The sequence below is a fragment of the Mobula hypostoma genome, chromosome 9 (assembly GCF_963921235.1).
Source record: "Mobula hypostoma chromosome 9, sMobHyp1.1, whole genome shotgun sequence".
Taxonomy (NCBI): domain Eukaryota; kingdom Metazoa; phylum Chordata; class Chondrichthyes; order Myliobatiformes; family Myliobatidae; genus Mobula; species Mobula hypostoma.
Window position 1 is genome coordinate 83,869,366 of NC_086105.1, and position 13,963 is coordinate 83,883,328.

Consider the following 13,963-nt stretch of genomic DNA (forward strand, 5'->3'; position numbering starts at 1 on the left):
CAGTAATCGAAAGGATAATAAATGCAACAGTTCAACAATGATAAACACACATGTGCACAGAATTAAGATAACAGCATCAATCAAGCTCTATCGTTATCTAGGGGTAAATGACCAAATTTCAAAATGACTCAAAGTTCAGTCCAGTTCAGTTCGCAGTAATCGTTGCCATGGCGATGGACAACGTGGGGGAAGAGAGAGATAGAACAGGAACAACGATCATTCAGAACACTGCTTCACTCACAGACTGGCGAGATTGCTCACAAGCAACTTTTTGGGCGGGGCCTTGGTGATGTCACCTGAGGTCACCGACTGTGACCCCTCCTCCAGATGCGGTCGATCCTCTGCAGTGAACCCGACACCCAGGCAAGGGCGGTCACACACCGGGTTCCCGCTGATCGTACCTTTCCACCCTGGTCGTTGTCTGATACTTCTCACCCACTCGTGAGAGGCGCACCGCTTCCAGGGTCTCGTTACCTCGGGTGGCGTGTGTGTCGCCTTAGCGAACTGGTCCCTTTTTATCCCCCTGCTGGGGTATCGCCTGTCCATCACTTCAAACAGTTCAGGGTTCAAAGGGGGAGCCGCTCCAGACAACTCTCTCTCCCCCGTCCCTTCATTACACATCTCCAGACGCTGCTCCATTGTTCCTTATCTCTCCTTCCCCTGAGGGCAGGTGGCAGACCAACTGCTGATGCCACTGATGCTAGCCCAGGCCAGCAAACATCTTAATTTTATGTGTATTCTCGTCACACTTCCCCCCTTTTAAGGATTTTTACCGGGAGGTAAAAATTACAAACATGAATACATTATTTGATACATACACAAATATACATCTTTATCAGCTATTTGGCTAACACAGCGAGTTTGAAGCTGTCAACACCTTGACAGACAGTCATCACATTTTCTGTTCCTTTTACACGTGTTATTAATAATCCCTTAGACCAGGCTCCAACTCAGCAAACTTCATAGTGGCCAAAAACACTGATGAATTGCGACCAATGTAACCTCTCATTTAGTTTTGTCCCGGACCACAACAACAAGGGTCGTTCCATTCCGACTCAATTTTCTCTCGCAAGGGCTTAGTAGGAGGGGGACGGGTATTGACCGCAGAGTTATTGCAAAACTTCCTGCAGTACCCCACCATCTCCAAGAGCCTTCTGAGGGCCCTCTTGTCTGTCGGGGTTGGGAGGTCAGCGATAGCCTGCACTGTAGCTTGCATCGCTGCCAGCTGCCCCTGTGTCACCACAATTCCCAGGTAAGTGACCCTCGTGTGGCCGAATTCATTTTTTTCAAGGTTCACTATCAAGCTGGCTTCAGACAGCTGTATTAAATTGCCAATACACACCTCTGTGTTCATCAGCCCTTTAGTCACTGAATTACTCATTATATATGCGTGTTCTTTACTGGGCTGCCCTATTGTAACAGACATCAACCAACGTCCCAGTTCTTTGCATTTCCTCGGGACATCCAAACACACAGGGGTGAGTCGTTTAATTACTTCTGCTAAAGATTCGCTTTGTTCGGGGATTAAGGGAGAGACCTTATCAGTAGACCTGGCCAAAACAATAGCCTTCTCCCATCTGATCGATCCCATCCTAATCTTTTCAAAATGGTTTTTACCTCTTATCAGGGGGCCCCTAGCTTCATTGATTTCCACGCTAACACCGACTAGGTTTGTTAGCATATCAAAAGCCGGTGACTGTCTCAGTTCGCGTCGGTCATGATCAATAACATTCTTCCCCCTGGGCAGCCGGTAAATCTCTTTCATGATTCCACCGTTTCCTCCAGCACTGCAAAATGTCCACCGGGGGGTACCTCGTGGGCCATGTTAAAAACCCCATCCCCATAACTCTTTTGCACCACCCCCCACTCCTCATCTGCTGATACTGTACTTGATTTCCCTTTTAGCACTTCCTCCTCCGCACAATAGCTTACTAGTTCCCTTGTTAAAGCTGTGTCAGAGAGAGCTGTCTCGGCAAAAACCATCAGCCCCTCGTCTCGCTCCTGCGTCTGCACAAATTCTTTCCTGGCTACTACTACGTCCGTCCCAGCTCCCTCACTACCTCTTATCTCACTACACCCTGTCTCATACAAGGTTGGCAGAAATGTTTCAGCTAAATTTACCACCACATCTAAATTCACTACCGCAGCCCCATGATGAACCTGTGAGTCCATGGGCGGGGCCTCAATGCTGGCAGGCTGACCTGTCAATCTCACGACTGGGAACACGATTCCCCCGGCGATGTCACTACCGAGCAAGACTTGCACGTCTTTCATCGGTAATTCGGACCTCACCCCGACCGTGACTAGTCCAGAGACCAGGTTGCTCTGTAAATGTATCTGGTGCAAAGGGACTGACTCTGTCCCTTCCCCAACACCTTTGACCTCTACCTCCCCAGTCTGGGTCTCTGAGCTAAACTCAATTACACTCTTCAGTATTAGTGACTGACACGCTCCCGTGTCTCTCCAGATCCGCACTGGAACTGGTTTTAACCCCTCCTTCACTGACACCAGTCCGGCCGAGATAAACCTCTCGCGCCCTTCCTGAACTTTTTCAGACCTATCCTTCCCTAGCGGTTCGCTTAACAGCTCAATACAGCCATTCAAAATTTCCGCTTTTCCTTTCCCCGTCTCCTTCCTTGGGGCAAAGCACCTGGACGCAAAGTGTCCGACTTTCCCACAATTATAACAGACGACCCCAGGAGACTTCCTACCAGACTGCTCCCGGTCTACCTTATCCTTTTCACTAGTCCCCGGCTTACTTTCTGACTTTTCCGGCGGACTCTCCCCGCGTCCTGACTACCCTTCTGGTAGCCTTTACTCGGGGCAAACTTCATTTTATGCGTCAACGCATACTCATCCGCTAACTTAGCAGTTGCGGCTAACGTGGCTGCCTCTTTCTCATCGAGGTAGGGTCTCATACCCTCAGGGACACAACCTGTAAACTGCTCAATCAGAATCAGCTGCAGCAGTCTGTCATAATCCCCCTCTACCCCTTTCGAGGCGCACCAACGCTCAGAATACGTTTGCATCTCACGAGCGAACTCCAAATACGTGCGGTCCCACTGCTTCCTCGCATTCCGGAACCTCTGCCGGTCTGCCTCCGGGACCAACTCATAAATCCTGAGGATGGCCTCTTTCACCACCTCATACCTCTGGGCATCTTCCACGGACAAAGCTGAGTAAGTTTCTTGGGCCTTCCCTTTCAGTACACTCTGAAGTAAAACAACCCACTTATCCCTCGGCCAGTCCTGACTTATAGCCACATTTTCGAAGTGGAGGAAGTACCGATCCACGTCGGTATCGTCAAATGGGGAAACCAGCCTAACCTCCTGGGTCGCCCGGAACCCTCCACCTTGGTTCGGCACGAGCCCCTGCTCTGCCCTTATCTTTAACTTCTCCAGCTCAAATTCCCTTTCCCTCTGTTTCCCTCTCTCTTCTCGCTCCCATTGCCTCTCTTTCTCCTCTCTCTCTAACTGTCTCTCTCTCTCTTTCTCTTCTCTCTCCAACTGTCTCTCTCTCTCTCTTTCTCTTCTCTCTCCAACTGTCTCTCTCTCTCTTGCCTTTCTAACTCTCTCTCCTGCCTTTCTAACTGCTTCTCTTCGTGTTCTAACTGCCGTACCCGGAACTCGTGCTCGAGTCTCAGTTTTTCAAGCTGTACCTGTACCGTGTCTTCAGCAGGTTTTTCATAGACACCACCCCCAGCTCACCTTGGGGAAACACACCTTCAGATACATAGTGCTCTACAATAGCTCTGTGTATCTCCTCTCTCCTCAATGTCGACTTCACCTTAGCAAGATTCAACCGTTTGGCCACAGCTAACAATTCCGATTTCCTGGCATCCTCTAATGCCTCCAAGGTCGACGCCTTTATAAATTCCTCAGCCTCCATTTCTGCTGTTTGTCTTTTCTTTCTTTCGGGAATTTTAACCCAATCAATTTACTCCGTCCCAAATTTAGCGTTCAAAATCCCGGACGAGAACCCCACTTATGTTACGTACCCCGTAACTGGGTTGCCAAACCAGCAGAAATGGATCACTCAGTTGGAGTCTGGAGTACTAGAACTAAGAAAGTTTTATTAAAGAAACAAGCAACACAGTAATCGAAAGGATAATAAATGCAACAGTTCAACAATGATAACCACACATGTGCACAGAATTAAGATAACAGCATCACTCAAGCTCTATCGTTGTCTAGGGGTAAATGACCAAATTTCAAAATGACTCAAAGTTCAGTCCAGTTCAGTTTGCAGTAATCGTTGCCATGGAGATGGACAACGTGGGGGAAGAGAGAGATAGAACAGGAACAACGATCATTCAGAACACTGCTTCACTCACAGACCAGCGAGATTGCTCACAAGCAACTTTTTGGGCGGGTCCTTGGTGATGTCACCTGAGGTCACCGACTGTGACCCCTCCTCCAGATGCGGTCGATCCTCTGCAGTGAACCCGGCACCCAGGCAAGGGCGGACACACACCGGGTTCCCGCTGATCGTACCTTTCCACCCTGGTCGTTGTCTGGTACTTCTCACCCACTCGTGAGAGGCGCACCGCTTCCAGGGTCTCGTTACCTCGGGTGGCTTGTGTGTCGCCTTAGCGAACTGGTCCCTTTTTATCCCCCTGATGGGGTATCGCCTGTCCATCACTTCAAACAGTTCAGGGTTCAAAGGGGGAGCCGCTCCAGACAGCTCTCTCTACCCAGTCCCTTCATTACACATCTCCAGACGCTGCTCCATTGTTCCTTATCTCTCCTTCCCCTGAGGGCAGGTGGCAGACCAACTGCTAATGCCACTGATGCTAGCCCAGGCCAGCAAACATCTTAATTTTATGTGTATTCTCGTCACAGTCCATACAATGCTTTGACATTAACAAAGGTAAACATTCCAATTTTACACCAAACTACTGTGTGCATACCTAATGGAAACAGCTTAAGTTAACTTTCCACATTGTTCTGAGGTGTTTAAACCTTGTTTCATGCTTCTGCTGAGCAAGACAAAAAAGTTGTTTTCTCAGTGCATACAATGCTTTGACATTACCAATAGTATACATTTCAATTTTACACCAAACTACTGTCTGCAAACCTAAAGGAAACACCTTAAATTAACTTTCCACATGATTCTGAGTTGTTTAAACCTTTTTTCATGCTTCTGCTGAGCAAGACAAAAAAGTTGTTTTCTCAGTGCATGCAATGCTTTGACATGACCGAAGGTATACATTTCAATTTTACACCAAACTACTGTGTGCAAACCGAATGGAAACACCTTAAGTTAACATTCCACATGATTCTGAGTTGTTTGAACCTCTTTTAATGCTTCTGCTGAGCAAGACAAAAAAGTTGTTTTCTCAGTGCATACAGTGCTTTGAAATTACCAATAGGAAACATTTCAATTTTATACCAAACTACTGTCTGCAAACCTAATGGAAACACATCCAGTTAACTTTCGACATGATTCTGAGTTGTTTAAACCTTGTTTCATGCTTCTGCTGTGCAAGACAAAAAAGTTGTTTTCTCAGTGCATACAATGCTTTGACATTACCAAAGATATACATTTCAATTTTACACCAAAGTACTGTCTTCAAACCTAAACGAAACACCTAAAATTAACTTTCCACATGATTCTGAGTTGTTTAAACCTTGTTTCATGCTTCTGCTGAGCAAGACAAAAAAGTTGTTTTCTCAGTGCATACAATGCTTTGACATGACAAATCATACACATTTCAATTTTACACCAAACTACTGTGTGGAAACCTAATGGAAACACATTAAGTTTACTTTCCACATGATTCTGACTTGTTTAAACCTTCTTTCATGCTTCTGCTGAGCAAGACAAAAAAGTTGTTTTCTCAGTGCATACAATGCTTTGACATAACCAAAGGTATACATTTCAATTTTACACCAAACTACTGTCTTCAAACCTAAAGGAAACATCTTAAATTAACTTTCCACATGATACTCAGTTGTGGAAACTTTGTTTCATGCTTCTGCTGAGCAAGGCAAAAAAGTTGTTTTCAAAGTGCATACAACGCTTTGTCATTACCAATCGTATACATTTCAATTTTACACCAAATTACTGTGTGCAAACCTAATGGAAACACATTAAGTTAACACTCCACATGATTCTGAGTTGTTTATACCTTATTTCATGCTTCAGCTGAGCAAGAGAAGACAGTTGTTTTCTTAGTGCATACAATGCTTTGACATTAACAAAGGTAAACATTCCAATTTTACACCAAACTACTGTGTGCAAACCTAATGGAAACACCTTAAGTTAACTTTCCACATTGTTCTGAGTTGTTTAAACCTTATTTCATGCTTCTCCTGTGCAAGACAAAAAAGTTGTTTTCTCAGTGCATACCTGCTTTGACATTACCAATAGTATACATTTCAATTTTACACCAAACTACTGTCTGCAAACCTAAAGAAAACACCTTAAATTAACTTTCCACATGATTCTGAGTTGTTTAAACCTTCTTTCATGCTTCTGCTGAGCAAGACAAAAAAGTTGTTTTCTCAGTGCATACATGCTTTGACATTACCAATAATACACATTTCAATTTTATACCAAACTACTGTGTGCAAACCTAATGGAAACACCTTCAGTTAACTTTCCACATTGTTCTGAGTTGTGTAAACCTTGTTTCATGCTTCTGCTCAGCAAGACAAAAAAGTTGTTTTCTCAGTGCATACAATGCTTTGACATAACCAAAGGTATACATTTCAATTTTACAGCAAACTACTGTCTTCAAACCTAAAGGAAACACCTTAAATTAACTTTCCACATGATACTCAGTTGTGGAAACTTTGTTTCATGCTTCTGCTGAGCAAGACAAAAAAGTTGTTTTCAAAGTGCATACAATGCTTTGACATTACCAATCGTGTACATTTCAATTTTACACCAAACTACTGTCTGCAAACCTAAAAGAAACACCTTAAATTAACTTTCCGCATCATTCTGAGTTGTTTGATCCTCTTTTAATGCTTCTGCTGAGCAAGACAAAAAAGTTGTTTTCTCAGTGCATACAATGCTTTGACATTACCAATAGTATACATTTCAATATTATACCAAACTACTGTGTGCAAACCTAATGGAAACACCTTAAGTTTACTTTCCACATGATTCTGAGTTCTTTATACCTTGTTTCATGCTTCTGCTGAGCAAGACAAAAAAGTTGCTTTCTCAGTGCATACAATGCTTTGACATGACCAAAGGTGTACAATTCAACTTTCCACCAAACTATTGTGTGCAAACCTAATGCAAACACCTTAAGTTAACTTTCCACATTGTTCTGAGTTGTTTAAACCTTGTTTCATGCTTCTCCTGAGCAAGACAAAAAAGTTGTTTTCTCAGTGCATACCTGCTTTGACATTACCAATAGTATACATTTCAATTTTACACCAAACTACTGTCTGCAAACCTAAAGGAAACACCTTAAATTAACTTTCCACATGATTCTGAGTTGTTTAAACCTTCTTTCATGCTTCTGCTGAGCAAGACAAAAAAGTTGTTTTCTCAGTGCATGCAATGCTTTGACATTACCAAAGGGATACATTTCAATTTGACACCAAACTACTGTGTGCAAACCGAATGGAAACATCTTAAGTTAACATTCCACATGATTTTGAGTTGTTTGAACCTCTTTTAATGCTTCTGCTGAGCAAGACAAAAAAGTTGTTTTCTCAGTGCATACAGTGCTTTGACATTACCAATAGTATACATTTCAATTTTATACCAAACTACTGTGTGCAAACCTAATGGAAACACATCCAGTTAACTTTCCACATGATTCTGAGTTGTTTAAACCTTGTTTCATGCTTCTGCTGTGCAAGACAAAAAAGTTGTTTGCTCAGTGCATACAATGCTTTGACATTACCAAAAATATACATTTCAATTTTACACCAAAGTACTGTCTTCAAACCTAAACGAAACACCTAAAATTAACTTTCCACATGATTCTGAGTTGTTTAAACCTTCTTTCATGCTTCTGCTGAGCAAGACAAAAAAGTTGTTTTCTCAGTGCATGCAATGCTTTGACATTACCAAAGATATACATTTCAATTTTACACCAATCTACTGTGTGCAAACCGAATGGAAACATCTTAAGTTTACATTCCACATGATTTTGAGTTGTTTGAACCTCTTTTAATGCTTCTGCTGAGCGAGACAAAAAAGTTGTTTTCTCAGAGCATACAGTGCTTTGACATTACCAATAGTATACATTTCAATTTTATACCAAACTACTGTGTGCAAACCTAATGGAAACACATCCAGTTAACTTTCCACATGATTCTGATTTGTTTAAACCTTGTTTCATGCTTCTGCTGTGCAAGACAAAAAAGTTGTTTTCTCAGTGCATACAATGCTTTGACATTACCAAAAATATACATTTCAATTTTACACCAAAGTACTGTCTTCAAACCTAAACGAAACACCTAAAATTAACTTTCCACATGATTCTGAGTTTTTTAAACCTTGTTTCATGCTTCTGCTGAGCAAGACAAAAAAGTTGTTTTCTCAGTGCATGGAATGCTTTGACATTACCAAAGGTAAACATTCCAATTTTCCACCAAACTACTGTGTCCAAACCTAATGGAAACACCTTGAGTTAACTTTCCACATTGTTCTGAGTTGTTTAAACCTTGTTTCATGCTTCTGCTCAGCAAGACAAAAAAGTTGTTTTCAATGTGCATACAATGCTTTGACATTACCAATCGTATACATTTCAATTTTACACCAAACTACTGTGTGCAAACCTAATGGAAACACGTTAAGTTAACACTCCACATGATTCTGAGTTGTTTATACCTTATTTCATGCTTCTGCTGAGCAAGACAAAACAGTTGTTTTCTTAGTGCATACAATGCTTTGACATTAACAAAGGTAAACATTCCAATTTTACACCAAACTACTGTGTGCAAACCTAATGGAAACACCTTAAGTTAACTTTCCACATTGTTCTGAGTTGTTTAAACCTTGTTTCATGCTTCTGCTGAGCAAGACAAAAAAGTTGTTTTCTCAGTGCATGCAATGCTTTGACATTACCAAAGGTATACATTTCAATTATACACCAAACTACTGTGTGCAAACCTAATGGAAACACCTTAAGTTTACTTTCCACATGATTCTGAGTTCTTTATACCTTGTTTCATGCTTCTGCTGAGCAAGACAAAAAAGTTGCTTTCTCAGTGCATACAATGCTTTGACATGACCAAAGGTGTACAATTCAACTTTCCACCAAACTGTTGTGTGCAAACCTAATGCAAACACCTTAAGTTAAGTTTCCACATTGTTCTGAGTTGTTTAAACCTTGTTTCATGCTTCTCCTGAGCAAGACAAAAAAGTTGTTTTCTCAGTGCATACATGCTTTGACATTACCAATAGTATACATTTCAATTTTACACCAAACTAATGTCTGCAAACCTAAAGGAAACACATTAAATTAACTTTCCACATGATTCTGAGTTGTTTAAACCTTCTTTCATACTTCTGCTGAGCAAGACAAAAAAGTTGTTTTCTCAGAGCATGGAATGCTTTGACAATACCAAAAGTACACATTTCAATTTTACACCAAACTACTGTGTGCAAACCTAATGGAAACATCTTAAATTAACTTTCCACATGATTCTGAGTTTTTTAAACCTTCTTTCATGCTTCTGCTGAGCAAGACAAAAAAGTTGTTTTCTCAGTGCATACATGCTTTGACATTACCAAAGGTATACATTTCAATTATACACCAAACTACTGTGTGCAAACTCAATGGAAACACATTAAGTTAACATTCCGCATCATTCTGAGTTGTTTGAACCTCTTTTAATGCTTCTGCTGAGCAAGACAAAAAAGTTGTTTTCTCAGTGCATACAATGCTTTGACATTACCAATAGTATACATTTCAATATTATACCAAACTACTGTGTGCAAACCTAATGGAAACACCTTAAGTTTACTTTCCACATGATTCTGAGTTCTTTATACCTTGTTTCATGCTTCTGCTGAGCAAGACAAAAAAGTTGCTTTCTCAGTGCATACAATGCTTTGACATGACCAAAGGTGTACAATTCAACTTTCCACCAAACTATTGTGTGCAAACTTAATGCAAACACCTTAAGTTAACTTTCCACATTGTTCTGAGTTGTTTAAACCTTGTTTTATGCTTCTCCTGAGCAAGACAAAAAAGTTGTTTTCTCAGTGCATACATGCTTTGACATTACCAATAGTATACATTTCAATTTTACACCAAACTACTGTCTGCAAACCTAAAGGAAACACCTTAAATTAACTTTCCACATGATTCTGAGTTTTTTAAACCTTCTTTCATGCTTCTGCTGAGGAAGACAAAAAAGTTGTTTTCTCAGTGCATGCAATGCTTTGACATTACCAAAGGTATACATTTCAATTATACACCAAACTACTGTGTGCAAACCTAATGGAAACACCTTAAGTTTACTTTCCACATGATTCTGAGTTCTTTATACCTTGTTTCATGCTTCTGCTGAGCAAGACAAAAAAGTTGCTTTCTCAGTGCATACAATGCTTTGACATGACCAAAGGTGTACAATTCAACTTTCCACCAAACTATTGTGTGCAAACCTAATGCAAACACCTTAAGTTAACTTTCCACATTGTTCTGAGTTGTTTAAACCTTGTTTCATGCTTCTCCTGAGCAAGACAAAAAAGTTGTTTTCTCAGTGCATACATGCTTTGACATTACCAATAGTATACATTTCAATTTTACACCAAACTAATGTCTGCAAACCTAAAGGAAACACATTAAATTAACTTTCCACATGATTCTGAGTTGTTTAAACCTTCTTTCATACTTCTGCTGAGCAAGACAAAAAAGTTGTTTCTCAGAGCATGGAATGCTTTGACAATACCAAAAGTACACATTTCAATTTTACACCAAACTACTGTGTGCAAACCTAATGGAAACACCTTAAATTAACTTTCCACATGATTCTGAGTTTTTTAAACCTTCTTTCATGCTTCTGCTGAGCAAGACAAAAAAGTTGTTTTCTCAGTGCATACATGCTTTGACATTACCAAAGGTATACATTTCAATTATACACCAAACTACTGTGTGCAAACTCAATGGAAACACATTAAGTAAACATTCCGCATCATTCTGAGTTGTTTGAACCTCTTTTAATGCTTCTGCTGAGCAAGACAAAAAAGTTGTTTTCTCAGTGCATACAATGCTTTGACATTACCAATAGTATACATTTCAATATTATACCAAACTACTGTGTGCAAACCTAATGGAAACACATCCAGTTAACTTTCCACATGATTCTGAGTTGTTTGAACCTCTTTTAATGCTTCTGCTGAGCAAGACAAAAAAGTTGTTTTCTCAGTGCATACAGTGCTTTGAAATTACCAATAGGAAACATTTCAATTTTATACCAAACTACTGTCTGCAAACCTAATGGAAACACATCCAGTTAACTTTCGACATGATTCTGAGTTGTTTAAACCTTGTTTCATGCTTCTGCTGTGCAAGACAAAAAAGTTGTTTTCTCAGTGCATACAATGCTTTGACATTACCAAAGATATACATTTCAATTTTACACCAAAGTACTGTCTTCAAACCTAAACGAAACACCTAAAATTAACTTTCCACATGATTCTGAGTTGTTTAAACCTTGTTTCATGCTTCTGCTGAGCAAGACAAAAAAGTTGTTTTCTCAGTGCATACAATGCTTTGACATGACAAATCATACACATTTCAATTTTACACCAAACTACTGTGTGGAAACCTAATGGAAACACATTAAGTTTACTTTCCACATGATTCTGACTTGTTTAAACCTTCTTTCATGCTTCTGCTGAGCAAGACAAAAAAGTTGTTTTCTCAGTGCATACAATGCTTTGACATAACCAAAGGTATACATTTCAATTTTACACCAAACTACTGTCTTCAAACCTAAAGGAAACATCTTAAATTAACTTTCCACATGATACTCAGTTGTGGAAACTTTGTTTCATGCTTCTGCTGAGCAAGGCAAAAAAGTTGTTTTCAAAGTGCATACAACGCTTTGTCATTACCAATCGTATACATTTCAATTTTACACCAAATTACTGTGTGCAAACCTAATGGAAACACATTAAGTTAACACTCCACATGATTCTGAGTTGTTTATACCTTATTTCATGCTTCAGCTGAGCAAGAGAAGACAGTTGTTTTCTTAGTGCATACAATGCTTTGACATTAACAAAGGTAAACATTCCAATTTTACACCAAACTACTGTGTGCAAACCTAATGGAAACACCTTAAGTTAACTTTCCACATTGTTCTGAGTTGTTTAAACCTTATTTCATGCTTCTCCTGTGCAAGACAAAAAAGTTGTTTTCTCAGTGCATACCTGCTTTGACATTACCAATAGTATACATTTCAATTTTACACCAAACTACTGTCTGCAAACCTAAAGAAAACACCTTAAATTAACTTTCCACATGATTCTGAGTTGTTTAAACCTTCTTTCATGCTTCTGCTGAGCAAGACAAAAAAGTTGTTTTCTCAGTGCATACATGCTTTGACATTACCAATAATACACATTTCAATTTTATACCAAACTACTGTGTGCAAACCTAATGGAAACACCTTCAGTTAACTTTCCACATTGTTCTGAGTTGTGTAAACCTTGTTTCATGCTTCTGCTCAGCAAGACAAAAAAGTTGTTTTCTCAGTGCATACAATGCTTTGACATAACCAAAGGTATACATTTCAATTTTACAGCAAACTACTGTCTTCAAACCTAAAGGAAACACCTTAAATTAACTTTCCACATGATACTCAGTTGTGGAAACTTTGTTTCATGCTTCTGCTGAGCAAGACAAAAAAGTTGTTTTCAAAGTGCATACAATGCTTTGACATTACCAATCGTGTACATTTCAATTTTACACCAAACTACTGTCTGCAAATCTAAAAGAAACACCTTAAATTAACTTTCCGCATCATTCTGAGTTGTTTGATCCTCTTTTAATGCTTCTGCTGAGCAAGACAAAAAAGTTGTTTTCTCAGTGCATACAATGCTTTGACATTACCAATAGTATACATTTCAATATTATACCAAACTACTGTGTGCAAACCTAATGGAAACACCTTAAGTTTACTTTCCACATGATTCTGAGTTCTTTATACCTTGTTTCATGCTTCTGCTGAGCAAGACAAAAAAGTTGCTTTCTCAGTGCATACAATGCTTTGACATGACCAAAGGTGTACAATTCAACTTTCCACCAAACTATTGTGTGCAAACCTAATGCAAACACCTTAAGTTAACTTTCCACATTGTTCTGAGTTCTTTAAACCTTGTTTCATGCTTCTCCTGAGCAAGACAAAAAAGTTGTTTTCTCAGTGCATACCTGCTTTGACATTACCAATAGTATACATTTCAATTTTACACCAAACTACTGTCTGCAAACCTAAAGGAAACACCTTAAATTAACTTTCCACATGATTCTGAGTTGTTTAAACCTTCTTTCATGCTTCTGCTGAGCAAGACAAAAAAGTTGTTTTCTCAGTGCATGCAATGCTTTGACATTACCAAAGGGATACATTTCAATTTGACACCAAACTACTGTGTGCAAACCGAATGGAAACATCTTAAGTTAACATTCCACATGATTTTGAGTTGTTTGAACCTCTTTTAATGCTTCTGCTGAGCAAGACAAAAAAGTTGTTTTCTCAGTGCATACAGTGCTTTGACATTACCAATAGTATACATTTCAATTTTATACCAAACTACTGTGTGCAAACCTAATGGAAACACATCCAGTTAACTTTCCACATGATTCTGAGTTGTTTAAACCTTGTTTCATGCTTCTGCTGTGCAAGACAAAAAAGTTGTTTGCTCAGTGCATACAATGCTTTGACATTACCAAAAATATACATTTCAATTTTACACCAAAGTACTGTCTTCAAACCTAAACGAAACACCTAAAATTAACTTTCCACATGATTCTGAGTTGTTT